This window comes from Canis lupus, chromosome 19, assembly GCF_011100685.1.
Source record: "Canis lupus familiaris isolate Mischka breed German Shepherd chromosome 19, alternate assembly UU_Cfam_GSD_1.0, whole genome shotgun sequence".
NCBI classification, from domain to species: Eukaryota; Metazoa; Chordata; class Mammalia; order Carnivora; family Canidae; genus Canis; species Canis lupus.
Window position 1 is genome coordinate 42,976,901 of NC_049240.1, and position 14,834 is coordinate 42,991,734.

The 14,834-nt window shown below is 39.4% G+C and overlaps 1 long non-coding RNA gene across 1 annotated transcript in view; it reads left to right on the forward strand.

Annotated features, from left to right (window-relative positions):
• The window catches only part of LOC111091177, a 46,784-nt gene that overhangs the window by 8,689 nt on the left and 23,261 nt on the right, over window positions 1–14,834 (forward strand). Inside the window, exon 2 of the long non-coding RNA XR_005374257.1 lies at window positions 3,824–3,861. This is a non-coding gene — a long non-coding RNA (uncharacterized LOC111091177). The remainder of the gene's footprint in view (window positions 1–3,823; window positions 3,862–14,834) is intronic.

The following is a 14,834-nucleotide window of genomic DNA, read 5'->3' on the forward strand; positions in this document are numbered from 1 at the left end:
TTCTCAGATTGGGCCTTTGACTAATGCAGGAGTCATTACACCCCCAGGGCATCCTTGGCAATGAGGAGCCTGCAAAGGATCCTTAATAGGGGTAAAATCAATAGTAGCAAGTGGGCTGCAGCCAATCCTGTGGCTGTAATTTTTTTTTATTGGGCAAAACTGAGTGAAAGACAATGCTTGTTCCATAGTCATTTTGTGACAGGAAAAAGAATCCGTTTCTTTTGATTTTATAAACATGACATAAAGTAATACCTTCAGCTGTCTCTCTTGTAATCTGATTTCCACATCTCTCCACGTTCTTTCTAAACCACGTACTGGATTGTGAAATCTTTTCCCTTTTGGTAAATGGAATTCAAATTCTTTAGCATAATCTCTAGAACCTTCCCGACTGGGGCTTTTCTTGTCCAGCCTCATCTCTCATGGTTGCCACCATGGTGTCCAGGCTTCAGCAATGATAAATGCAAATAGCTCTTTAAAGGTGACTCACTTAGGTAGTTCCCACTTTGCCTTTGTAAATTCTACACTATTCCCTTTGTGTAGAATCCTTGACTTTCTCTAACATGTCACCTCCTCTGTGAAGCCCTCCTGCCCACATCAAGAAGAATCAAATGCATCTTCCCCCATGATTTTTCAGTATCTTGTATATCTTAATTGTAGCACTGATGATGGACTGGCACATTTCAGTGGGGGTTTCTTTTTGAATGAATATGTGAACAAAAGAACAAATTTCCCATAGCTCCATTCCTTCCGCCTTCCTACCTTGTTAGAAGTGCAAACTCTTCTCTCTGTAGTGTTCCAGCTGTTCTCTCTTTGAATCTCAGGTTGAATTCGTAGGTTTTCAGGATGATTTGAAAGTTATCTAGGTAAGTTGGTGGGGACAGGTGACTTGGGGACCCTACTCCTCCGCCATCTTGCCAACACACCCATAGCTTCATTCTTGAACAACAGCGAGACCAACACTGGGGTTCATGGACATTTCCTAGCCAAACAGTAAGAATGAGAATAAAAGATGTGGATCAAAAATTTAATACCCACAACACAAATTCTAAAGAGGTGGCACTAGTCAGTTTACCACAGATATTCATGGAGCGTCTGCTCCTTACTGGTTTGACCAGGCACCCCTTCTATACCAGCTGCTCTTCATACATCTATACCAAGTGGAGAATTGAGAGAATGTAGACTCTGATTTAAGAATGTAGTAGGATTCTAGGGCGCTGGGTGGCTCAGTCAGTTAAGTGTCTGCCTTTGGGCCAGGACAGGATCCCAGGGTTCTGGGATCAAGTCCTGTGTGGGGGTCCCTGCTCAGTGGAGAGCCTGCTTCTCCCTCTCCTTCTGTGCTGTACCCCTCGCCCCTGCTTGTGCTCGCTCTCTCAAAGAAATAAAAAAAAAATCTTATTTTTTTTTTAAAAGAACATATGGGGATTCTTAAGATTGTAGTAGAAATTCAGGTGATCATCTTACTAAAATATTATCTGGTTTCTGAAATAGAAGCTCTGAGCAAAAGAGATTTCCCTTCTTAGTTATATGGTTTCAGTATCGAAATGGCTACTCGTGCTTCGAAGGTGATTGCTCAATTATACTTACCTATTCAGTAGGCTCACGTTGACCCTCACTAGCCCGAAACAAATTTCATTATCTTCTCAGACTCTCTGGTATCATTTCAGTGATTCTGGGAATATTAGCAGCAGGCACTGCCTGGTTTTGTTTTGGTCAAGTCGGATTTTTTTTTCAGGGCAAAGACAGACTTTCAGATAATTTGCAGATTTCTATAATGTTAGTGTTGGAAAGAGTCGATTGTGGCTATCTTTAATCACTTATCTCATCTTAAAAATGAGAACCCTGAATCCAAGGTGAGTCAAGTGACTTGCTAAGGGTCTTAAAGCCAGGTGGTGGCAGGCATGCTTTAGAGTTCTGGTTTTCTGTCTGTGAGGCCAGTGTTATGTTCACTACCTTGTGCTGCTTTCCACAAATGAGTTCCTGCTTTATGTATTCAATCCAGGGCGGTGCAAGTATATGCTGCCGTGTGCACATAGAGGGCTTTCAAATTATATTCATAAAATTGAAGTTAGTTTAAGCATAGGCTTTGAATTTATTCACCATTTAGGAAAATAGATGAATGTGATATTCTCAACCCACTGAACCATAATCTTTCTACAAAATACTAATGAAATACACAGTGTGATCCAGCTTTTCATTTCTCTTCTCCCCCTGAGCACCCTCCTTCCATCTGCAGCACTCCATCTGAAGGCAATGGCATGTACATAGCCCCTTCTAGATAACCTTCATGACATAATGCATGAGACAAAGGTGCCTTTGCCATCAAACATCAACCAGAGGATTTAAGAATAAGAATCTATTTCTTAGAAGAACTGAAACCAAATGAAAAAATACTCTAAATTTTTGTGAGAAAATAAATCCAAAAATAGATATAATTTTAGTTGACACACAAAGTGTAAAGCCCACAGTGTCTCAATACAAAGGAAAAGATTGTAGCTGAGCTTCTGAAAGAATTTTACAGACCAAGGCTCATTGGATTTTGGAACAGTTTGAGTTTAATGAGATGGGAAGGGAGAACAATGGTGGACAGAGAGAATGGGGTAGCAGGGAGCTCCCTGCTGGATCTCAAAGCCAGTATTGCTCTCTGTGTGCTGAGTAATCTAAGCTGTTTGGAAGACTGTGCCACTGGTAACAGAAAGAACAGTTAGCCTGTGAGTCAGGAGACCTGTGGTTGAGGAGACCACTTTTCTGTTGGCTTGGATACTCATCCGGAAAATACTAGGGCAGGATCAAACAACCTTATAATTTTTTCTAAACATTTTTTTTAAGATTTTATTTATTTATTCATGAGAGACACACACAGAGAGACACAGAGACATAGGCAGAGGGAGAAGCAGGCTCCCTGTGGGGAGCCCGATGTGGGACTCGATCCCGATACTCCAGGATCACACCCTGAGCCAGAGGCAGATGCTCAACCACTGAGCCACCTGGGTGCCCCCAACCTTATAACTTTTGCATTCTGGGCTTGTAGAGATTTCGGCTCTTTGGAGTTTACGCTACAAAGAAACACAATAAAAGAAAATATGTTAAAAGTATTGTTTAGGTTCATTCCTTATCTCAGACTGTTCTCTTGGCTTGATGAACAGGGATGACTGAGAATCACAGAGGAGGAGTTTGAAGTAGTCCGTCTATTTTTCCCTATCATGGATGATCTCCTGTAGTCTTTCCTCAAATATGCTGCTGAGGTTAGCCAACTGGCACGCTGAGGGCTAGTAAGTCAAGCTGTCTTGATTGGGATGCTAGTACACAACAACTATGGACTTTGGACAAGTCCTTTTGGATCTTTAGAGGCAACTAAATTCATAATTCAAAAGACTTCTGCTTTCATAAGTGACTAATGGTCACCTACCAGTAACCAACACAGAATGTTAGTAAGAGTTACCAACATCTCTCAATTTAAAACTACTGCATTGCTAGTATTTGCTGACACCCAGAATTCAAGACTCTACTCAAAGCCCTGTTGCAAAGTTTCTGGGCACAGATGCATGTGTCAAGGTGGAATGGTCTTTTAGATATTAGTAGGGTGGTATCAATATTGTCTTGCCTTAGTGATGGCTTTCAATGGCTACTTTTGCTTTGTAATCATTAATTGCCATTATATTACCACCATTTAGTTCATGAATAGTTAATCCTTCAGCATATAACACATATTTATATTTTTCTAAGTGAAGCTTTAAGATATATTTGCACTACTCTTCCACCTGTATGAAAATTCCTAAAGCAGACATATTGACATTGCTTCTATACTTTACTTCTATTATGACAGTTCACTGGCTGTGGTCTGGCTTGAATCATACCATCAAGGTAAGCTTATAAAATTAATCAGTTGGTTATAAATTCATCGAATATTATTATTCACATAATATCAGTGTATATACTACTATACTTGTTTTAAGCCAGGGATAGGTACTTATTATTACTTTTTTTTTTTTTTTTTTACTTTTTTCTGTAAAGAGCTTGGTAGCAAATGTTACCAAGACTTGGTAGCAAATGTTGTAAACTTTAGAGAGTCTATCAGCACTACTCAACTTTGATGCAGCAAAAAAGCCACCATGGACACTATGTAGACAAATGGGCATGGCTATGATAAGAAACAAAAGAAAACAAACAAACAAAAAAACCACCCCAAACCAGAAAACAACTTTATTTACAAAAGCAGTTGGTGAGCCAATGTGGCTTATAGATCACAGTTTTGTGATCCCTGTTTCAAAAAGCAAATGGTAAGTAATTTGTACTGGGTCCTCTCAAATTCTTTTTCATGCTGTTCTTTTGCCACTAGAATGTGAGACTGAGTTCAGTACTGGATCAGTTGAGTTTTGCCCAATTTAAATCTGCTGTGCTCAAGGATATTTGAGAAGTATGAGTGTTCGAAAGGAAAGTTAGAGCTATTAATATCCTAAAAAGAGCCAACTTCATTCTTTAACCTTAGTGCTGGAGGCTGGCATTTGTAAAAACAAAAAACCACGTCTTGATGTATTTTTGTGGGGGAGCTGTGAGTAGAGGAAATGGGAAGGCAGCAGACTAGTTAAAATAATACTCAAAGCTGAAATATCTGCTTATCAGAATTCAGCAGAGCACTGAAAAAATGGTAGAATTTTTTAAAGAAACTGCTTATTAAATAAAAATGAAGCTACATCAATTCTGTGGGCAAGAGATTAGATTTAAAACTAATGTGTATCTTTAAGAATAAGACAGAAATATTTATTTTATTAATATAATATGATTTTCAATGGAGAACATTTGCAGTTTGTAACCCATACTTAAGCCTTAAGTATATAAAATTGTAGGTTTTCTATACACATGAAAATATAAATCACATGATATTACTAGTGACTTAGTGCTGCTTTAAATAGACATAAATGCAAGCTGCTATATATGACATAATATTAGGCTGTATATTAAACAATGCATAGTATCTGATTTCTGTCAGCATCAAATTGTTTTAACCTTGAACATTTGTTTGTATTTGATATAATAAATTAGAAAAGGACTTTTAAAAAGCTCCCATGACAGGTTAAAATGAAAAGAACGGGGTGCCTGGGTGGTTCAGTCGGTTAAGCATCTGCCTTCAGCTCAGGTCATGATCCCAGGGTCCTGGGATCGAACCCCATGTCAGGTTCTCTGCTCTACAGGGAGTCTGCTTCTCTCTCTCTTTCTGCCCCTCTGCCCATCCCCACTGCTCATGCTCTCTTTCTCTCAAATAAATAAATAAAATCTTTAAAAAATAAAAAATAAAATTAAGAGAAAGTGAAGAGTCATATTTCTGTCTAAAATGTGGAAAAGAAAATTAGAATCATGCATTTAAAAGTGCATCAGAAAAATTAGAAACAAGTGTTTTACCGAATAAATTTATTAAAACTATGATGTATTTACAAGCACCTTCCAGGATTCCTTATCACCTTTAGCAATGAGATAGAAATCTAATTAAGGGTAAAGTGTAGCTTTTGTGATTTGTCATAATTATTGTCTTTGAAACAGTATTATGGTTTTGCTGGGTTAGTAAATTTCCTTTACAAACCTTATACATTATTTATATCCCACTGGGATTTCCAGATTGCCACTCACTGGAGAGAATATCAGCCTAGTACATGGATCAGTAACAGCTTGGGCTGTCTCCAGCTCCAGAGACTGGAGATAAATGACCTGCCCTGGGAGGACCCTAACAGACACCTGCTTCAGCCAGTGAATGTGACGACATACACAAAACACCCTCCAGACTCTAACCAGTTTAATCGATTCTTACAGACAGATTCTTTCTTATTTTTAATGCAATTAATACATGCCTGTTGCCCAATCTTTGCTTATGCCAGCTATTGCAGAGGACTGGATTTGTTTGAAGTGAAAACTAGTGAATTGATGGTGACCCTAAGAAAAGAGTTGGATGTTTACACAACTCAACAATATGCCTGAGGTTTTTTTTTTATCCTTGATTCTTTGTTTCTTTGAACATCACTTGATCTTATATTAGTAAATATTTAAGAGGTTCAAGAGCATAGAAACAGTCCAAAAACAAAGAGAATGCTTAAAAACATGTGTTTATGCATTTCTCATAAACAATCAGAAAATAAAGTGCTAAATGATATGAAGTCTGAATTTAATAATTTCGTCTTTTATCTTTACTTACTCTTTCCTGTTCAAGTCTGCATGTGCAGAAAGCAGTGGATTCTTCACTCTCACGTTATAATTACTATTATGACTAGTGAGTGATGTTCCTCTGCCCTGAGTTTCCATAACATTGATCTGCAGCAGATACCCTTAGCCCTCTGTTTGGCCATTGTTCGATATCGTCCAGTTTTGTTTCATGCATGTTAGCTTTATTTCTGCAGTTTAACAGTGAGCTCCTTAAAACCAAGGATCACATCTAAGACATTTTAGCATCCCTTGGAGTTTTGAGCATTGCACCAGCCCCACAGTAAACATTAAGAGCCTATTTGTTGATTGATAGTAATCTAAAACATAGTCAGTATTCTAGTGCAGGACTGCTTCTGTGCTGCTGGACAAAGATAGATCATCAATTTAGCAAAGTACCAAACAGAAATCAGGTTGAGTGACACGACTGGGTTGAATCTCAAAATTTTAGATTTGAAAATTTTAACTTCCTCTGCTCCTACTCATCATGATTCCTCAGGATACATTTAGATTGAAAAGAGCACCTCTTTCCATCCCCCCCCCCCCTTATTTCTTATTCAGAATTAAGTCTAAACTTAATGGTCGAGGAAAGAACATTCTTTCTCAAACTTTCACTGATAAAAAATCTCTCCCTTTCTCACTAACAATGGCTAAAAAGAATTGAAGAATTTTGGCCTGTGATGTGTCATAGGCAATTTGGGTTAAAAGAAAGAGAGCTTTATTTTTCACTTTAGCTTATCATTTGCTTATTTTCTTATTGCTGCATATCTGGTAATTTGGCACATACAGTTTCCTTTACTCTACTAAGAGAGTCCCCCCTTGTTATTTGGGATATGTTATTTCCACATCCACAAGACTAATTTTTCCTTCCTTTCTACTCCAGAGTCAGGCTCATGACTCCAGTCTGGCCATCCTGAGTCCTAGTGATTGATGAGGGCACAAGGGCAGGGCTCTGCTCAGTAAGAGTCTGGTTTAAGGTGTCTGCTTGGACCTTTGGCAAAGAGGTGATTCCTTTCTGGTTGAGTTGCTGAGGCAGTAGGCTCTATGCATTGATTGGCTTGTCACTATCGTTGTCGACACAGGGAGAGAGGTTTTCTGAAAAACAAGTTAATACCCAAGAAAGAAGAACTGAGAGATAGCAAGAAACAGATTTTTATAGGACTTTGTCTGAAAGTTTTTTCATTAAAAGTGATAAACTCCCTCTTTCCAACAGGGCCTGTTTGATTTGGGTTATTTGCCACTGAGAGTTCTGTGCGATTCATTGACGTTGAAAGAAAATCTTGGTGTTCTTATAAAAATAGCCTTGTGTATGTGTATGTGTATGGGTATGTGTTCTTTCCTGTAATGTTAAACAGATTTATCCTGCTCAGTTCCACAGTGGCTAGGACAGAGTGTCTACTTGGAAGTTCATATTATGTCATATGGCATAGTTTTAATCGAGACTGTGTATTAGGTTTAATATTTCTAGCACCAAGATGACTGCCACACTGTGAAACACTTGTTTGGTATTCAGCTTTATTTTCAAAATATCATGAATATACTTCTTACATGATAAAAGAATATGAAATCAGTATGTTGCTTTCTCACTAAAAGATGGGATATTTTTATATGAACATAATTTATAAGTGTTGCCCTGTCACCTAAATCCGCTCCCCCTTCAGTAGAATGCTTGTGAAAATTCTTATTACTTTGAATGGCTGGTTATGTGCACTTTAAATGGATTAGCATTTCTTACTTTCTCAGTGCTACAAAAGCGTATGAAAAATGTAAATTAGAAGCAGAGTCTGTGTTCAAGACAGGAGTGATTATATACTGAGTGTTATATACTTTTGATTTTCTGTGTTTTCAATAGACCATGTACTTTCCATCAGAGCTATGAAGTTAAAATAGATGACACTAAGACTGACACAGGAAGTTTCTAGAAGATTACGTAGAATGGTGACTATGTAGCAGGGAAGTTAGGGAAGAGCATTATGGAGAGTAACCAGATGTGAAACGGAAATTTATGCAATTCTAAAGAGAGACAAATGTAACAAGGTGATGATATAGCAGTGCTCTCTGATATAAATACAATGTGAGCCACATATGTCACTTAACATTTCCTAGTAGTCACGGTAAAACCAGTAAAATAAACAAATGAAATTAATTTTAATAATATATTTAACCTAATACATCCAAGATGTTATTCTTTCAACATGAAGTCAATATAAAAATTATTGAGATATTTCCCATTCTTCACTTTAATTTTTATTTATTTATTTATGATAGTCACAGAGAGAGAGAGGCAGAGACATAGGCAGAAGGAGAAGCAGGCTCCATGCACCAGGAGCCTGATGTGGGATTCGATCCCGGGTCTCCAGGATCGCGCCCTGGGCCAAAGGCAGGCGCCAAACCGCTGCGCCACCCAGGAATCCCCCATTCTTCACTTTAATATTTGGTCGGATTTTTCAGTTTCAGCAAATCACTACCCATTGTGTTAAGTACTCAATAGTCACGCAGAGCTGGTAGGTGATGGAAGAAGACAAAATTCATCCTGGCTACTGTCTGAACTTGCAATTTCTAGCTGAGAAAGAAGAACAAGAGGGCACATCTTTATAGCTACTATCTCTTCTACTCTAATCTTTTTTCCCAATTTTATTGAGAAATAATTGACATATATCACCATATAAGTTTTTTTTTTTCCCACCATATAAGTTTAAGACAACACCATGACGATTTGATTTACATTTGCCGTGGAATGATGACCATGGTAAGTTCAGCCGACATCAATTAAAATGAAAGGATGAAAAAAAAAAGAAAAAGAAAAAATATTTTTCCTTGTGGTGAGAACTCTCAGGATTCTCTCTTTTAAAAACTTTTCTGTGTATCATGCAGCAGTGTCAGCTATCCTAGCTCTAGTCTTAATCTGAGCTCTAGCCCAGTCCTTACCTCCATCCAGCCTCACAAAGGAGAAATAGTCATGCCTTTTGATGAATTATTATGCACCAATTAAAACATTATCTGGAGACAGCTGGCACTCAAATGGAGTAAATTAAGGTGAATTTAATAAAAGGGCTATTTACAAAGTCCTGTTAGCAGTAGAGAAACCACAGGAGACAGTGCGGTACTCCAGGAATTTAAAATTATTAAACCTTTAGCATCCTAAACCTTAAGGTTCAAGGAGGGAGTGGCTTCCAGAATGTAGAGCAGAAGGGTCCTGTGAACAGGGTCCCACGATATGGAGCTCCGAGCTTGGGTCAGAGAGTACTGCCTGTGGTTACTTTGCAGGAGGCAGCAGGGAAAGGAAATCTCAGACTTTCCCCTCTCTGCTCCCTCCAACCTCCTGATGATTATTCCTGTTGGCCAAATGGAAAGCTGGAGGGCAAAGCAGCCCACCTGGTCAATTACTGACGCACAGAGAAGGTGGGGCAAAGTGCTCTAAAGGGTAAATGAAACATATCCAGTACAATTGCCCCACTTGAGGAAATTAAGAAAAAGTAAAGCAAGACAGGAGATAGAATACAGAATTAATGTGAGAAGAGGGAAAAACACTAAGTATGTGTTTTCTTAATCCCTCTGGCATTTGGGTATCTTATATTTTTGTTCTTAAATTGTGTGTCAAAGTCAATGTTTTGGAAACTGAGGTCCATGGGTAGATTTCAGGGAGCTCAGGAACCCTATGAAATTATGGGAAATATTGCATGTAAATGCCCCCCCCCCCCACTCTGGGCAGAATCCATAGATCTATAGCTTCCAATAAATCCTTGGTTATGGTTACTTAAGAAACCCCTGTGACAGAGGGCAGCATGTAAAGCTTTCCAAATTGCTGAATATTACCCAGGGGTAGGATGGTCAGCAATTTTCTTAGGTCAAGTCCCCGAAGTAGATCCTGATTCATTAAGGCAGTAAGTCCAGAAGAATGTGATGGAGAAGCAGGAAAAGCGAGAAAGGGAAGTCCCAGAAGCTACGCAGGGTGTAGCTTCAGGCACAGTCCTGAGATGGGTAGCTTCAGCCTCACCTGCCTGGGACTCTGGCATCTTGTTACAGTTGCCATTCATCATTGTCTAAAGGCTTCCCTGGGAAATATGAATTCCTGGGCAATTTCTGCTCTATGTAAGAAAGCACAAGGCAGCATCAGGAGCCTGGGGCAGTACATTGAAGAGCCAGAGGTGATGGCAGTAGGAAGAAAAAGGTCACCCAAACTGGTAAGGGACACATGGAATAGGTAAAGGTATCCAACAGTGATCATTAAAGTTAGTGCCAATGATGGCAGGTGGGTAGAGGTGAGTGGCAAGACAGTAGTTTATCAAGACAGGAAGAACCTGTCTTCTCACTGCTGAGGCAAAACACACAGATTGTGGATTGGGAAGTGGACCATTGGGCTGGGGGAACACCTGTACCCACCAGCAGCCACTGGGCTACAAGCCTCTGTCCTTTGGCCTCATAGTGAGGTCCTGAAGGCTATTCTGATGCAGCCTCCTGTGTTGAGCATCTCATGGTTCTCTAGGTTATCAAAGTGCAAGACATACAGTGAGTTAGAGTCTCTTAACCAGCACAAAGTCTGGTCCCAGCCTCAGTCCATTAACACCAAAACCACCCTAATCAACACAGAAAATCAGGCCTATCCTAAACTCTTACCCCTTCTCTGCCCCTAGTCTCCTCCTTTCTCTTAAAATAATGACAATAATAATAATAATAATAATAATTGATGATGATGATGATGGAGATGTACAATAAGTATAAGAATAAGAGCACTTCTCCTTGTATAGGCTGTGAGCTAAGCATTTTATGTGGAGTACCTACTTATATGTCAAACTACTCTATAGTTCAGATAAGATTATTGTCTTCATTTTACAGCACGGAAAATGGAAATTGAGAGTTGAAGTAACATTCTTAAGGTCACAGCGCTGGCAGTGTGAATCCAGCCTTGCTCGTCCAAAGCTCATATACTCTGCACTCTAGTTTTATTTTTCGTACGGTTGCATTTCTATTTTGCATAATTCTTATTCCATCTGATTGCATGTGTGAAGATCCTCTCTTGCCTTGGTCCGTTGAGTTGTCTATTTCTTCTTCTGGTGTTGGAACAGCTCTTCTCATTTAGGGACTCCTCCCTACCATGTAGCGCAGGTGAAGCAGTCTCTCCAAACCCCTCCCCCTTTGCGGAGGTTGGTCAGAACATGTGAACTAAGCTAGTTTACCACAACCCTTTTCTGGGATATTTGTTGGAATCATTTAAGAAGCTTTTTCTTCTTCAAAAGCTGAGGGTAATAAGACTCATATCATCAGGTGCTGTTGAGGGGTCATTGCTGACATCTTGGAAAGAGATCAAGTGTAAGAATAAAAACAAAATTGAAGAGTCCAGGGCATTGCCAAAGTCCTGATGATATTTTTTAAGTACCTGTATTATCCACCTGTGGCAGAAACTAGGTGCATCTAGTTTTGTTGTCAATAAATTAAGTCCCTCTCATGACACACAATATTCTTTTTTTTCCTGGCTTATCTTAGTTTGTGATTTGAAATTAAAATAACATTATCATATTCAAATGTCATTTCTCTGTCTTTTCACTGCCACTAGATTGTGAATTTCATGAGGACAGGGATCATGTCTTATTGATTTTAATATTTCAAATGCTTAATGTGGACTCTAGCTTACAAATTTGCTTATGTAGCTTGCAGCAAATTAAATAGTTTGGAGTCAATAGAAAATCCCAAGATTCTGTGGGCAAAACCACCAGGGAAACCAGTGATAACTCATAGGAAGCATTATAGCCTCAACAGGCAGATTTCTTTGATATGAAGACTCAAATGTCTTCTGAGCATCTGGGGCATGCTTAATGTACAAAATTTTCAACATATGGATCTGTGGCTTGGTTTCCTGATAGGCAAGACCTTCTTTATTGTCTCTGAGTGGTTTGATGAACACCTCACTTTCCTTATAATATGAACAAGCAATGCCAACCCCTCCCTCAGGTGGCCAGGGGACTACAGGTGACCTGAGACAGATAGAGTTGCTGTTCTCTCTGATGACTTAGATTTATGGGACTGGCTGGGTTTTTCTGGAAGAATGATCAATGGCAGCCATATGGTAGAGAATATTATCCCACTTTGTCTCTTCAGTGAGATGAAAAGCTGGGTAGGTCTAACATTCCTGGTTTTTATGTGGGTATCTATTGTCAGCATCTTTATTCCTCAGCAAACCCAGCCTTCCAGCAATTACAGCTGAGCCGCATGTGTGCGCCTCTTCCATCTGCATCTGGGGGCCCTTTCCCTCCAAATTCTCACTCAGTCGTGTAAGTCAGAGGCACTTAGTTCCTCTCGAGTGCCATTTCCATGTCATATAGAAATAAGTGTACTGCTCAAACTCCAGGCAGCATATGGCAAAATGAGAGTCTGGTCCAGGCTTGGGGAAGGGAGGACTAAGCCAGAGTGGGAGGTACAGAGCTGGTGGTAAAAATAGTTTGACAGAGAGTTTTTTCTGGCCTTTCTATTCATATTATTCTTATTCTAAGACATGGGATTATATTCTTGGTAATGTAACTATGCTGTAGCTATGGAGTGTTGTTCATTTGTATCTGTCTGTATATTTATAGCTAGTTCCACACTTCAGGAGACTAAATGACCATTTATGCTAAAATGCAAAGGTAGAGTCAGTGCATCCCAATTTTACAGAAACTGTTCTGGATTAAGGTCACTATTGCCGTACAGACTTGTTAATTATGACTCAATATCCTAACTAACCTTCAATCACTTTCTTAGATCTGGGATAACAGATAGCTTGTTGATAGATTGAATGTGTCATGTTCACACTTGAGATTATACCTTAAGAGAAACTTGCAAACGAAGGTAAATCCAGAGCAGGATTAATCTAGGCTTTTTCAGATGGAGTCTGGTGAAACAAATGCGATAAAACAAAATAACAAGGACAGCAATATGAAGTTTTGGAAAAATGTGTGTCTTCAGGCAACTGACAGGCAAATGTAGAAGAAGAAGAAGAATACTATTTGTTCTCATCTGTGCCATGGGCAGAGTTAGTGACTAGGTGAGAGCATCATGAAAGCAGATTTCAGGTAGACATAGGAAAAAGGCAGCGGGCTCTTAAATTGGTTTGCTTTTGGTTGTGGCGAATTTTCCTGTCATGGGAGGGGATCATCCAGAGCTGGATGACCATTTGGTAGAGGTGTGTTATAGCAGTGATGGCTCAGCACTTAGCCAGTATCCTTTCTATTCTTTCTTACTGACAGGATCTGGGATTATTGTTTGAGATGAAAAATTACATTTCCCTGCTTCCCTTGCAGATAAGTGTGATCAATAAGGAGCAATCATCAGATGGAACTTTTGACAAAGTCTTTTTGTCCTTCCTGTCTCTCTTCTGGCTTCCTGCCTGAAATGCAGATGTGTTGGCGGTAGTTCCAGCTGTACTTAGAATGATGGTATGACCTTGAGGATGAAGGAGGCACACTTAGTGTGGTGGAACAAAAGGACAGAGACAACCTCAGTTCCTAAGGGCCTTATCAGCTTGGACCGCCTACCTTCTCTTGTTTGTACCCTGAAAAACAAAACAAAACAAAAAACCCACAAAACTTCCATCTTTTATAGCCTTTTGCATTTCCAGTCTCTCTCGTGAATAGCCAAATGCATTTCCTGTCAGAAGCATATATAGTCAACCACCCAACTTTGTGGTCTTTTTTCAATTTTTAAGCATCTATGGATATACGAATTCATTACTTCACTTCCACCTTTAATCATCATAAACTATTACATAGGATAATTAAATGTTGAAAAGTATAATGCTAGAATAATATTGAGATATTATACTGATGTATTTTTTTCTATATTGTCCCCAGGACCTAAATGACATCGATTCAGAGGCAATTATTTATTTATTTGCTTCACGGAAGCCTAGAACAAAGGGCTTATTGTTCAACTCTAGTTTTAAATTGGCATTTTATAGGTCCCAGTGAGACAGTGTCTTCAGAGAGAGGCTCTATTGAGAGGGAAGGGGGTTTTCTAAATTCCAAAAGCGTCCCTCTTCTAATAAGAACCAAGCCTGACTGACTCAGATAATAGAGTTTTTATAGAAGTCATAGAATATAAGAGGAGAAGGAAAAGTATATGATGAAACAGAAGTGTTCTTTTCTCCACTAATAAAAGGAAGGTCATCAGCTTCCTGCGCTTGTAGAAGGATCTGTAAAGATGGGAGGGAGGAGAGTGAGTCCTGTGATGTCAGTTTCCCTAAAATTAGAGATAAAGCAGCCAGCCAGGTAAGTTAGCACACTCTGAGGACATCAGGGCTGCTGTTCCCCCAAGGTCTCTTTTCTGGCAAGCTGCTGAGGCCAACAAGCACAGGAAGAGAGAGCAAAATTGACAGAAGGAAGGGTTTAGAGAGGGTTGTGGGTCACATGCTCAGTTCCCTAAGTGTTCTGTGTGCTTATCCAAATGTCCCACGTGCTCTAGGGTGAGTAGATACATTGATGCCGAGAGGCCTAGAGTAGTGTTAGGGACCCATAATTTGCACCAGCGAGGTGCCAGTGTGGGTGCATTACTTGTGCCTTGCATTCTGGTTTCACTTTGATGAGAAGGAAATACCTTGACAGTCAAGAGACAATCTTGAACTTTGAACTGAATTATCTGCCCAGAGTTTATTTCTAAACTGGAAGGAATCAAGGTAC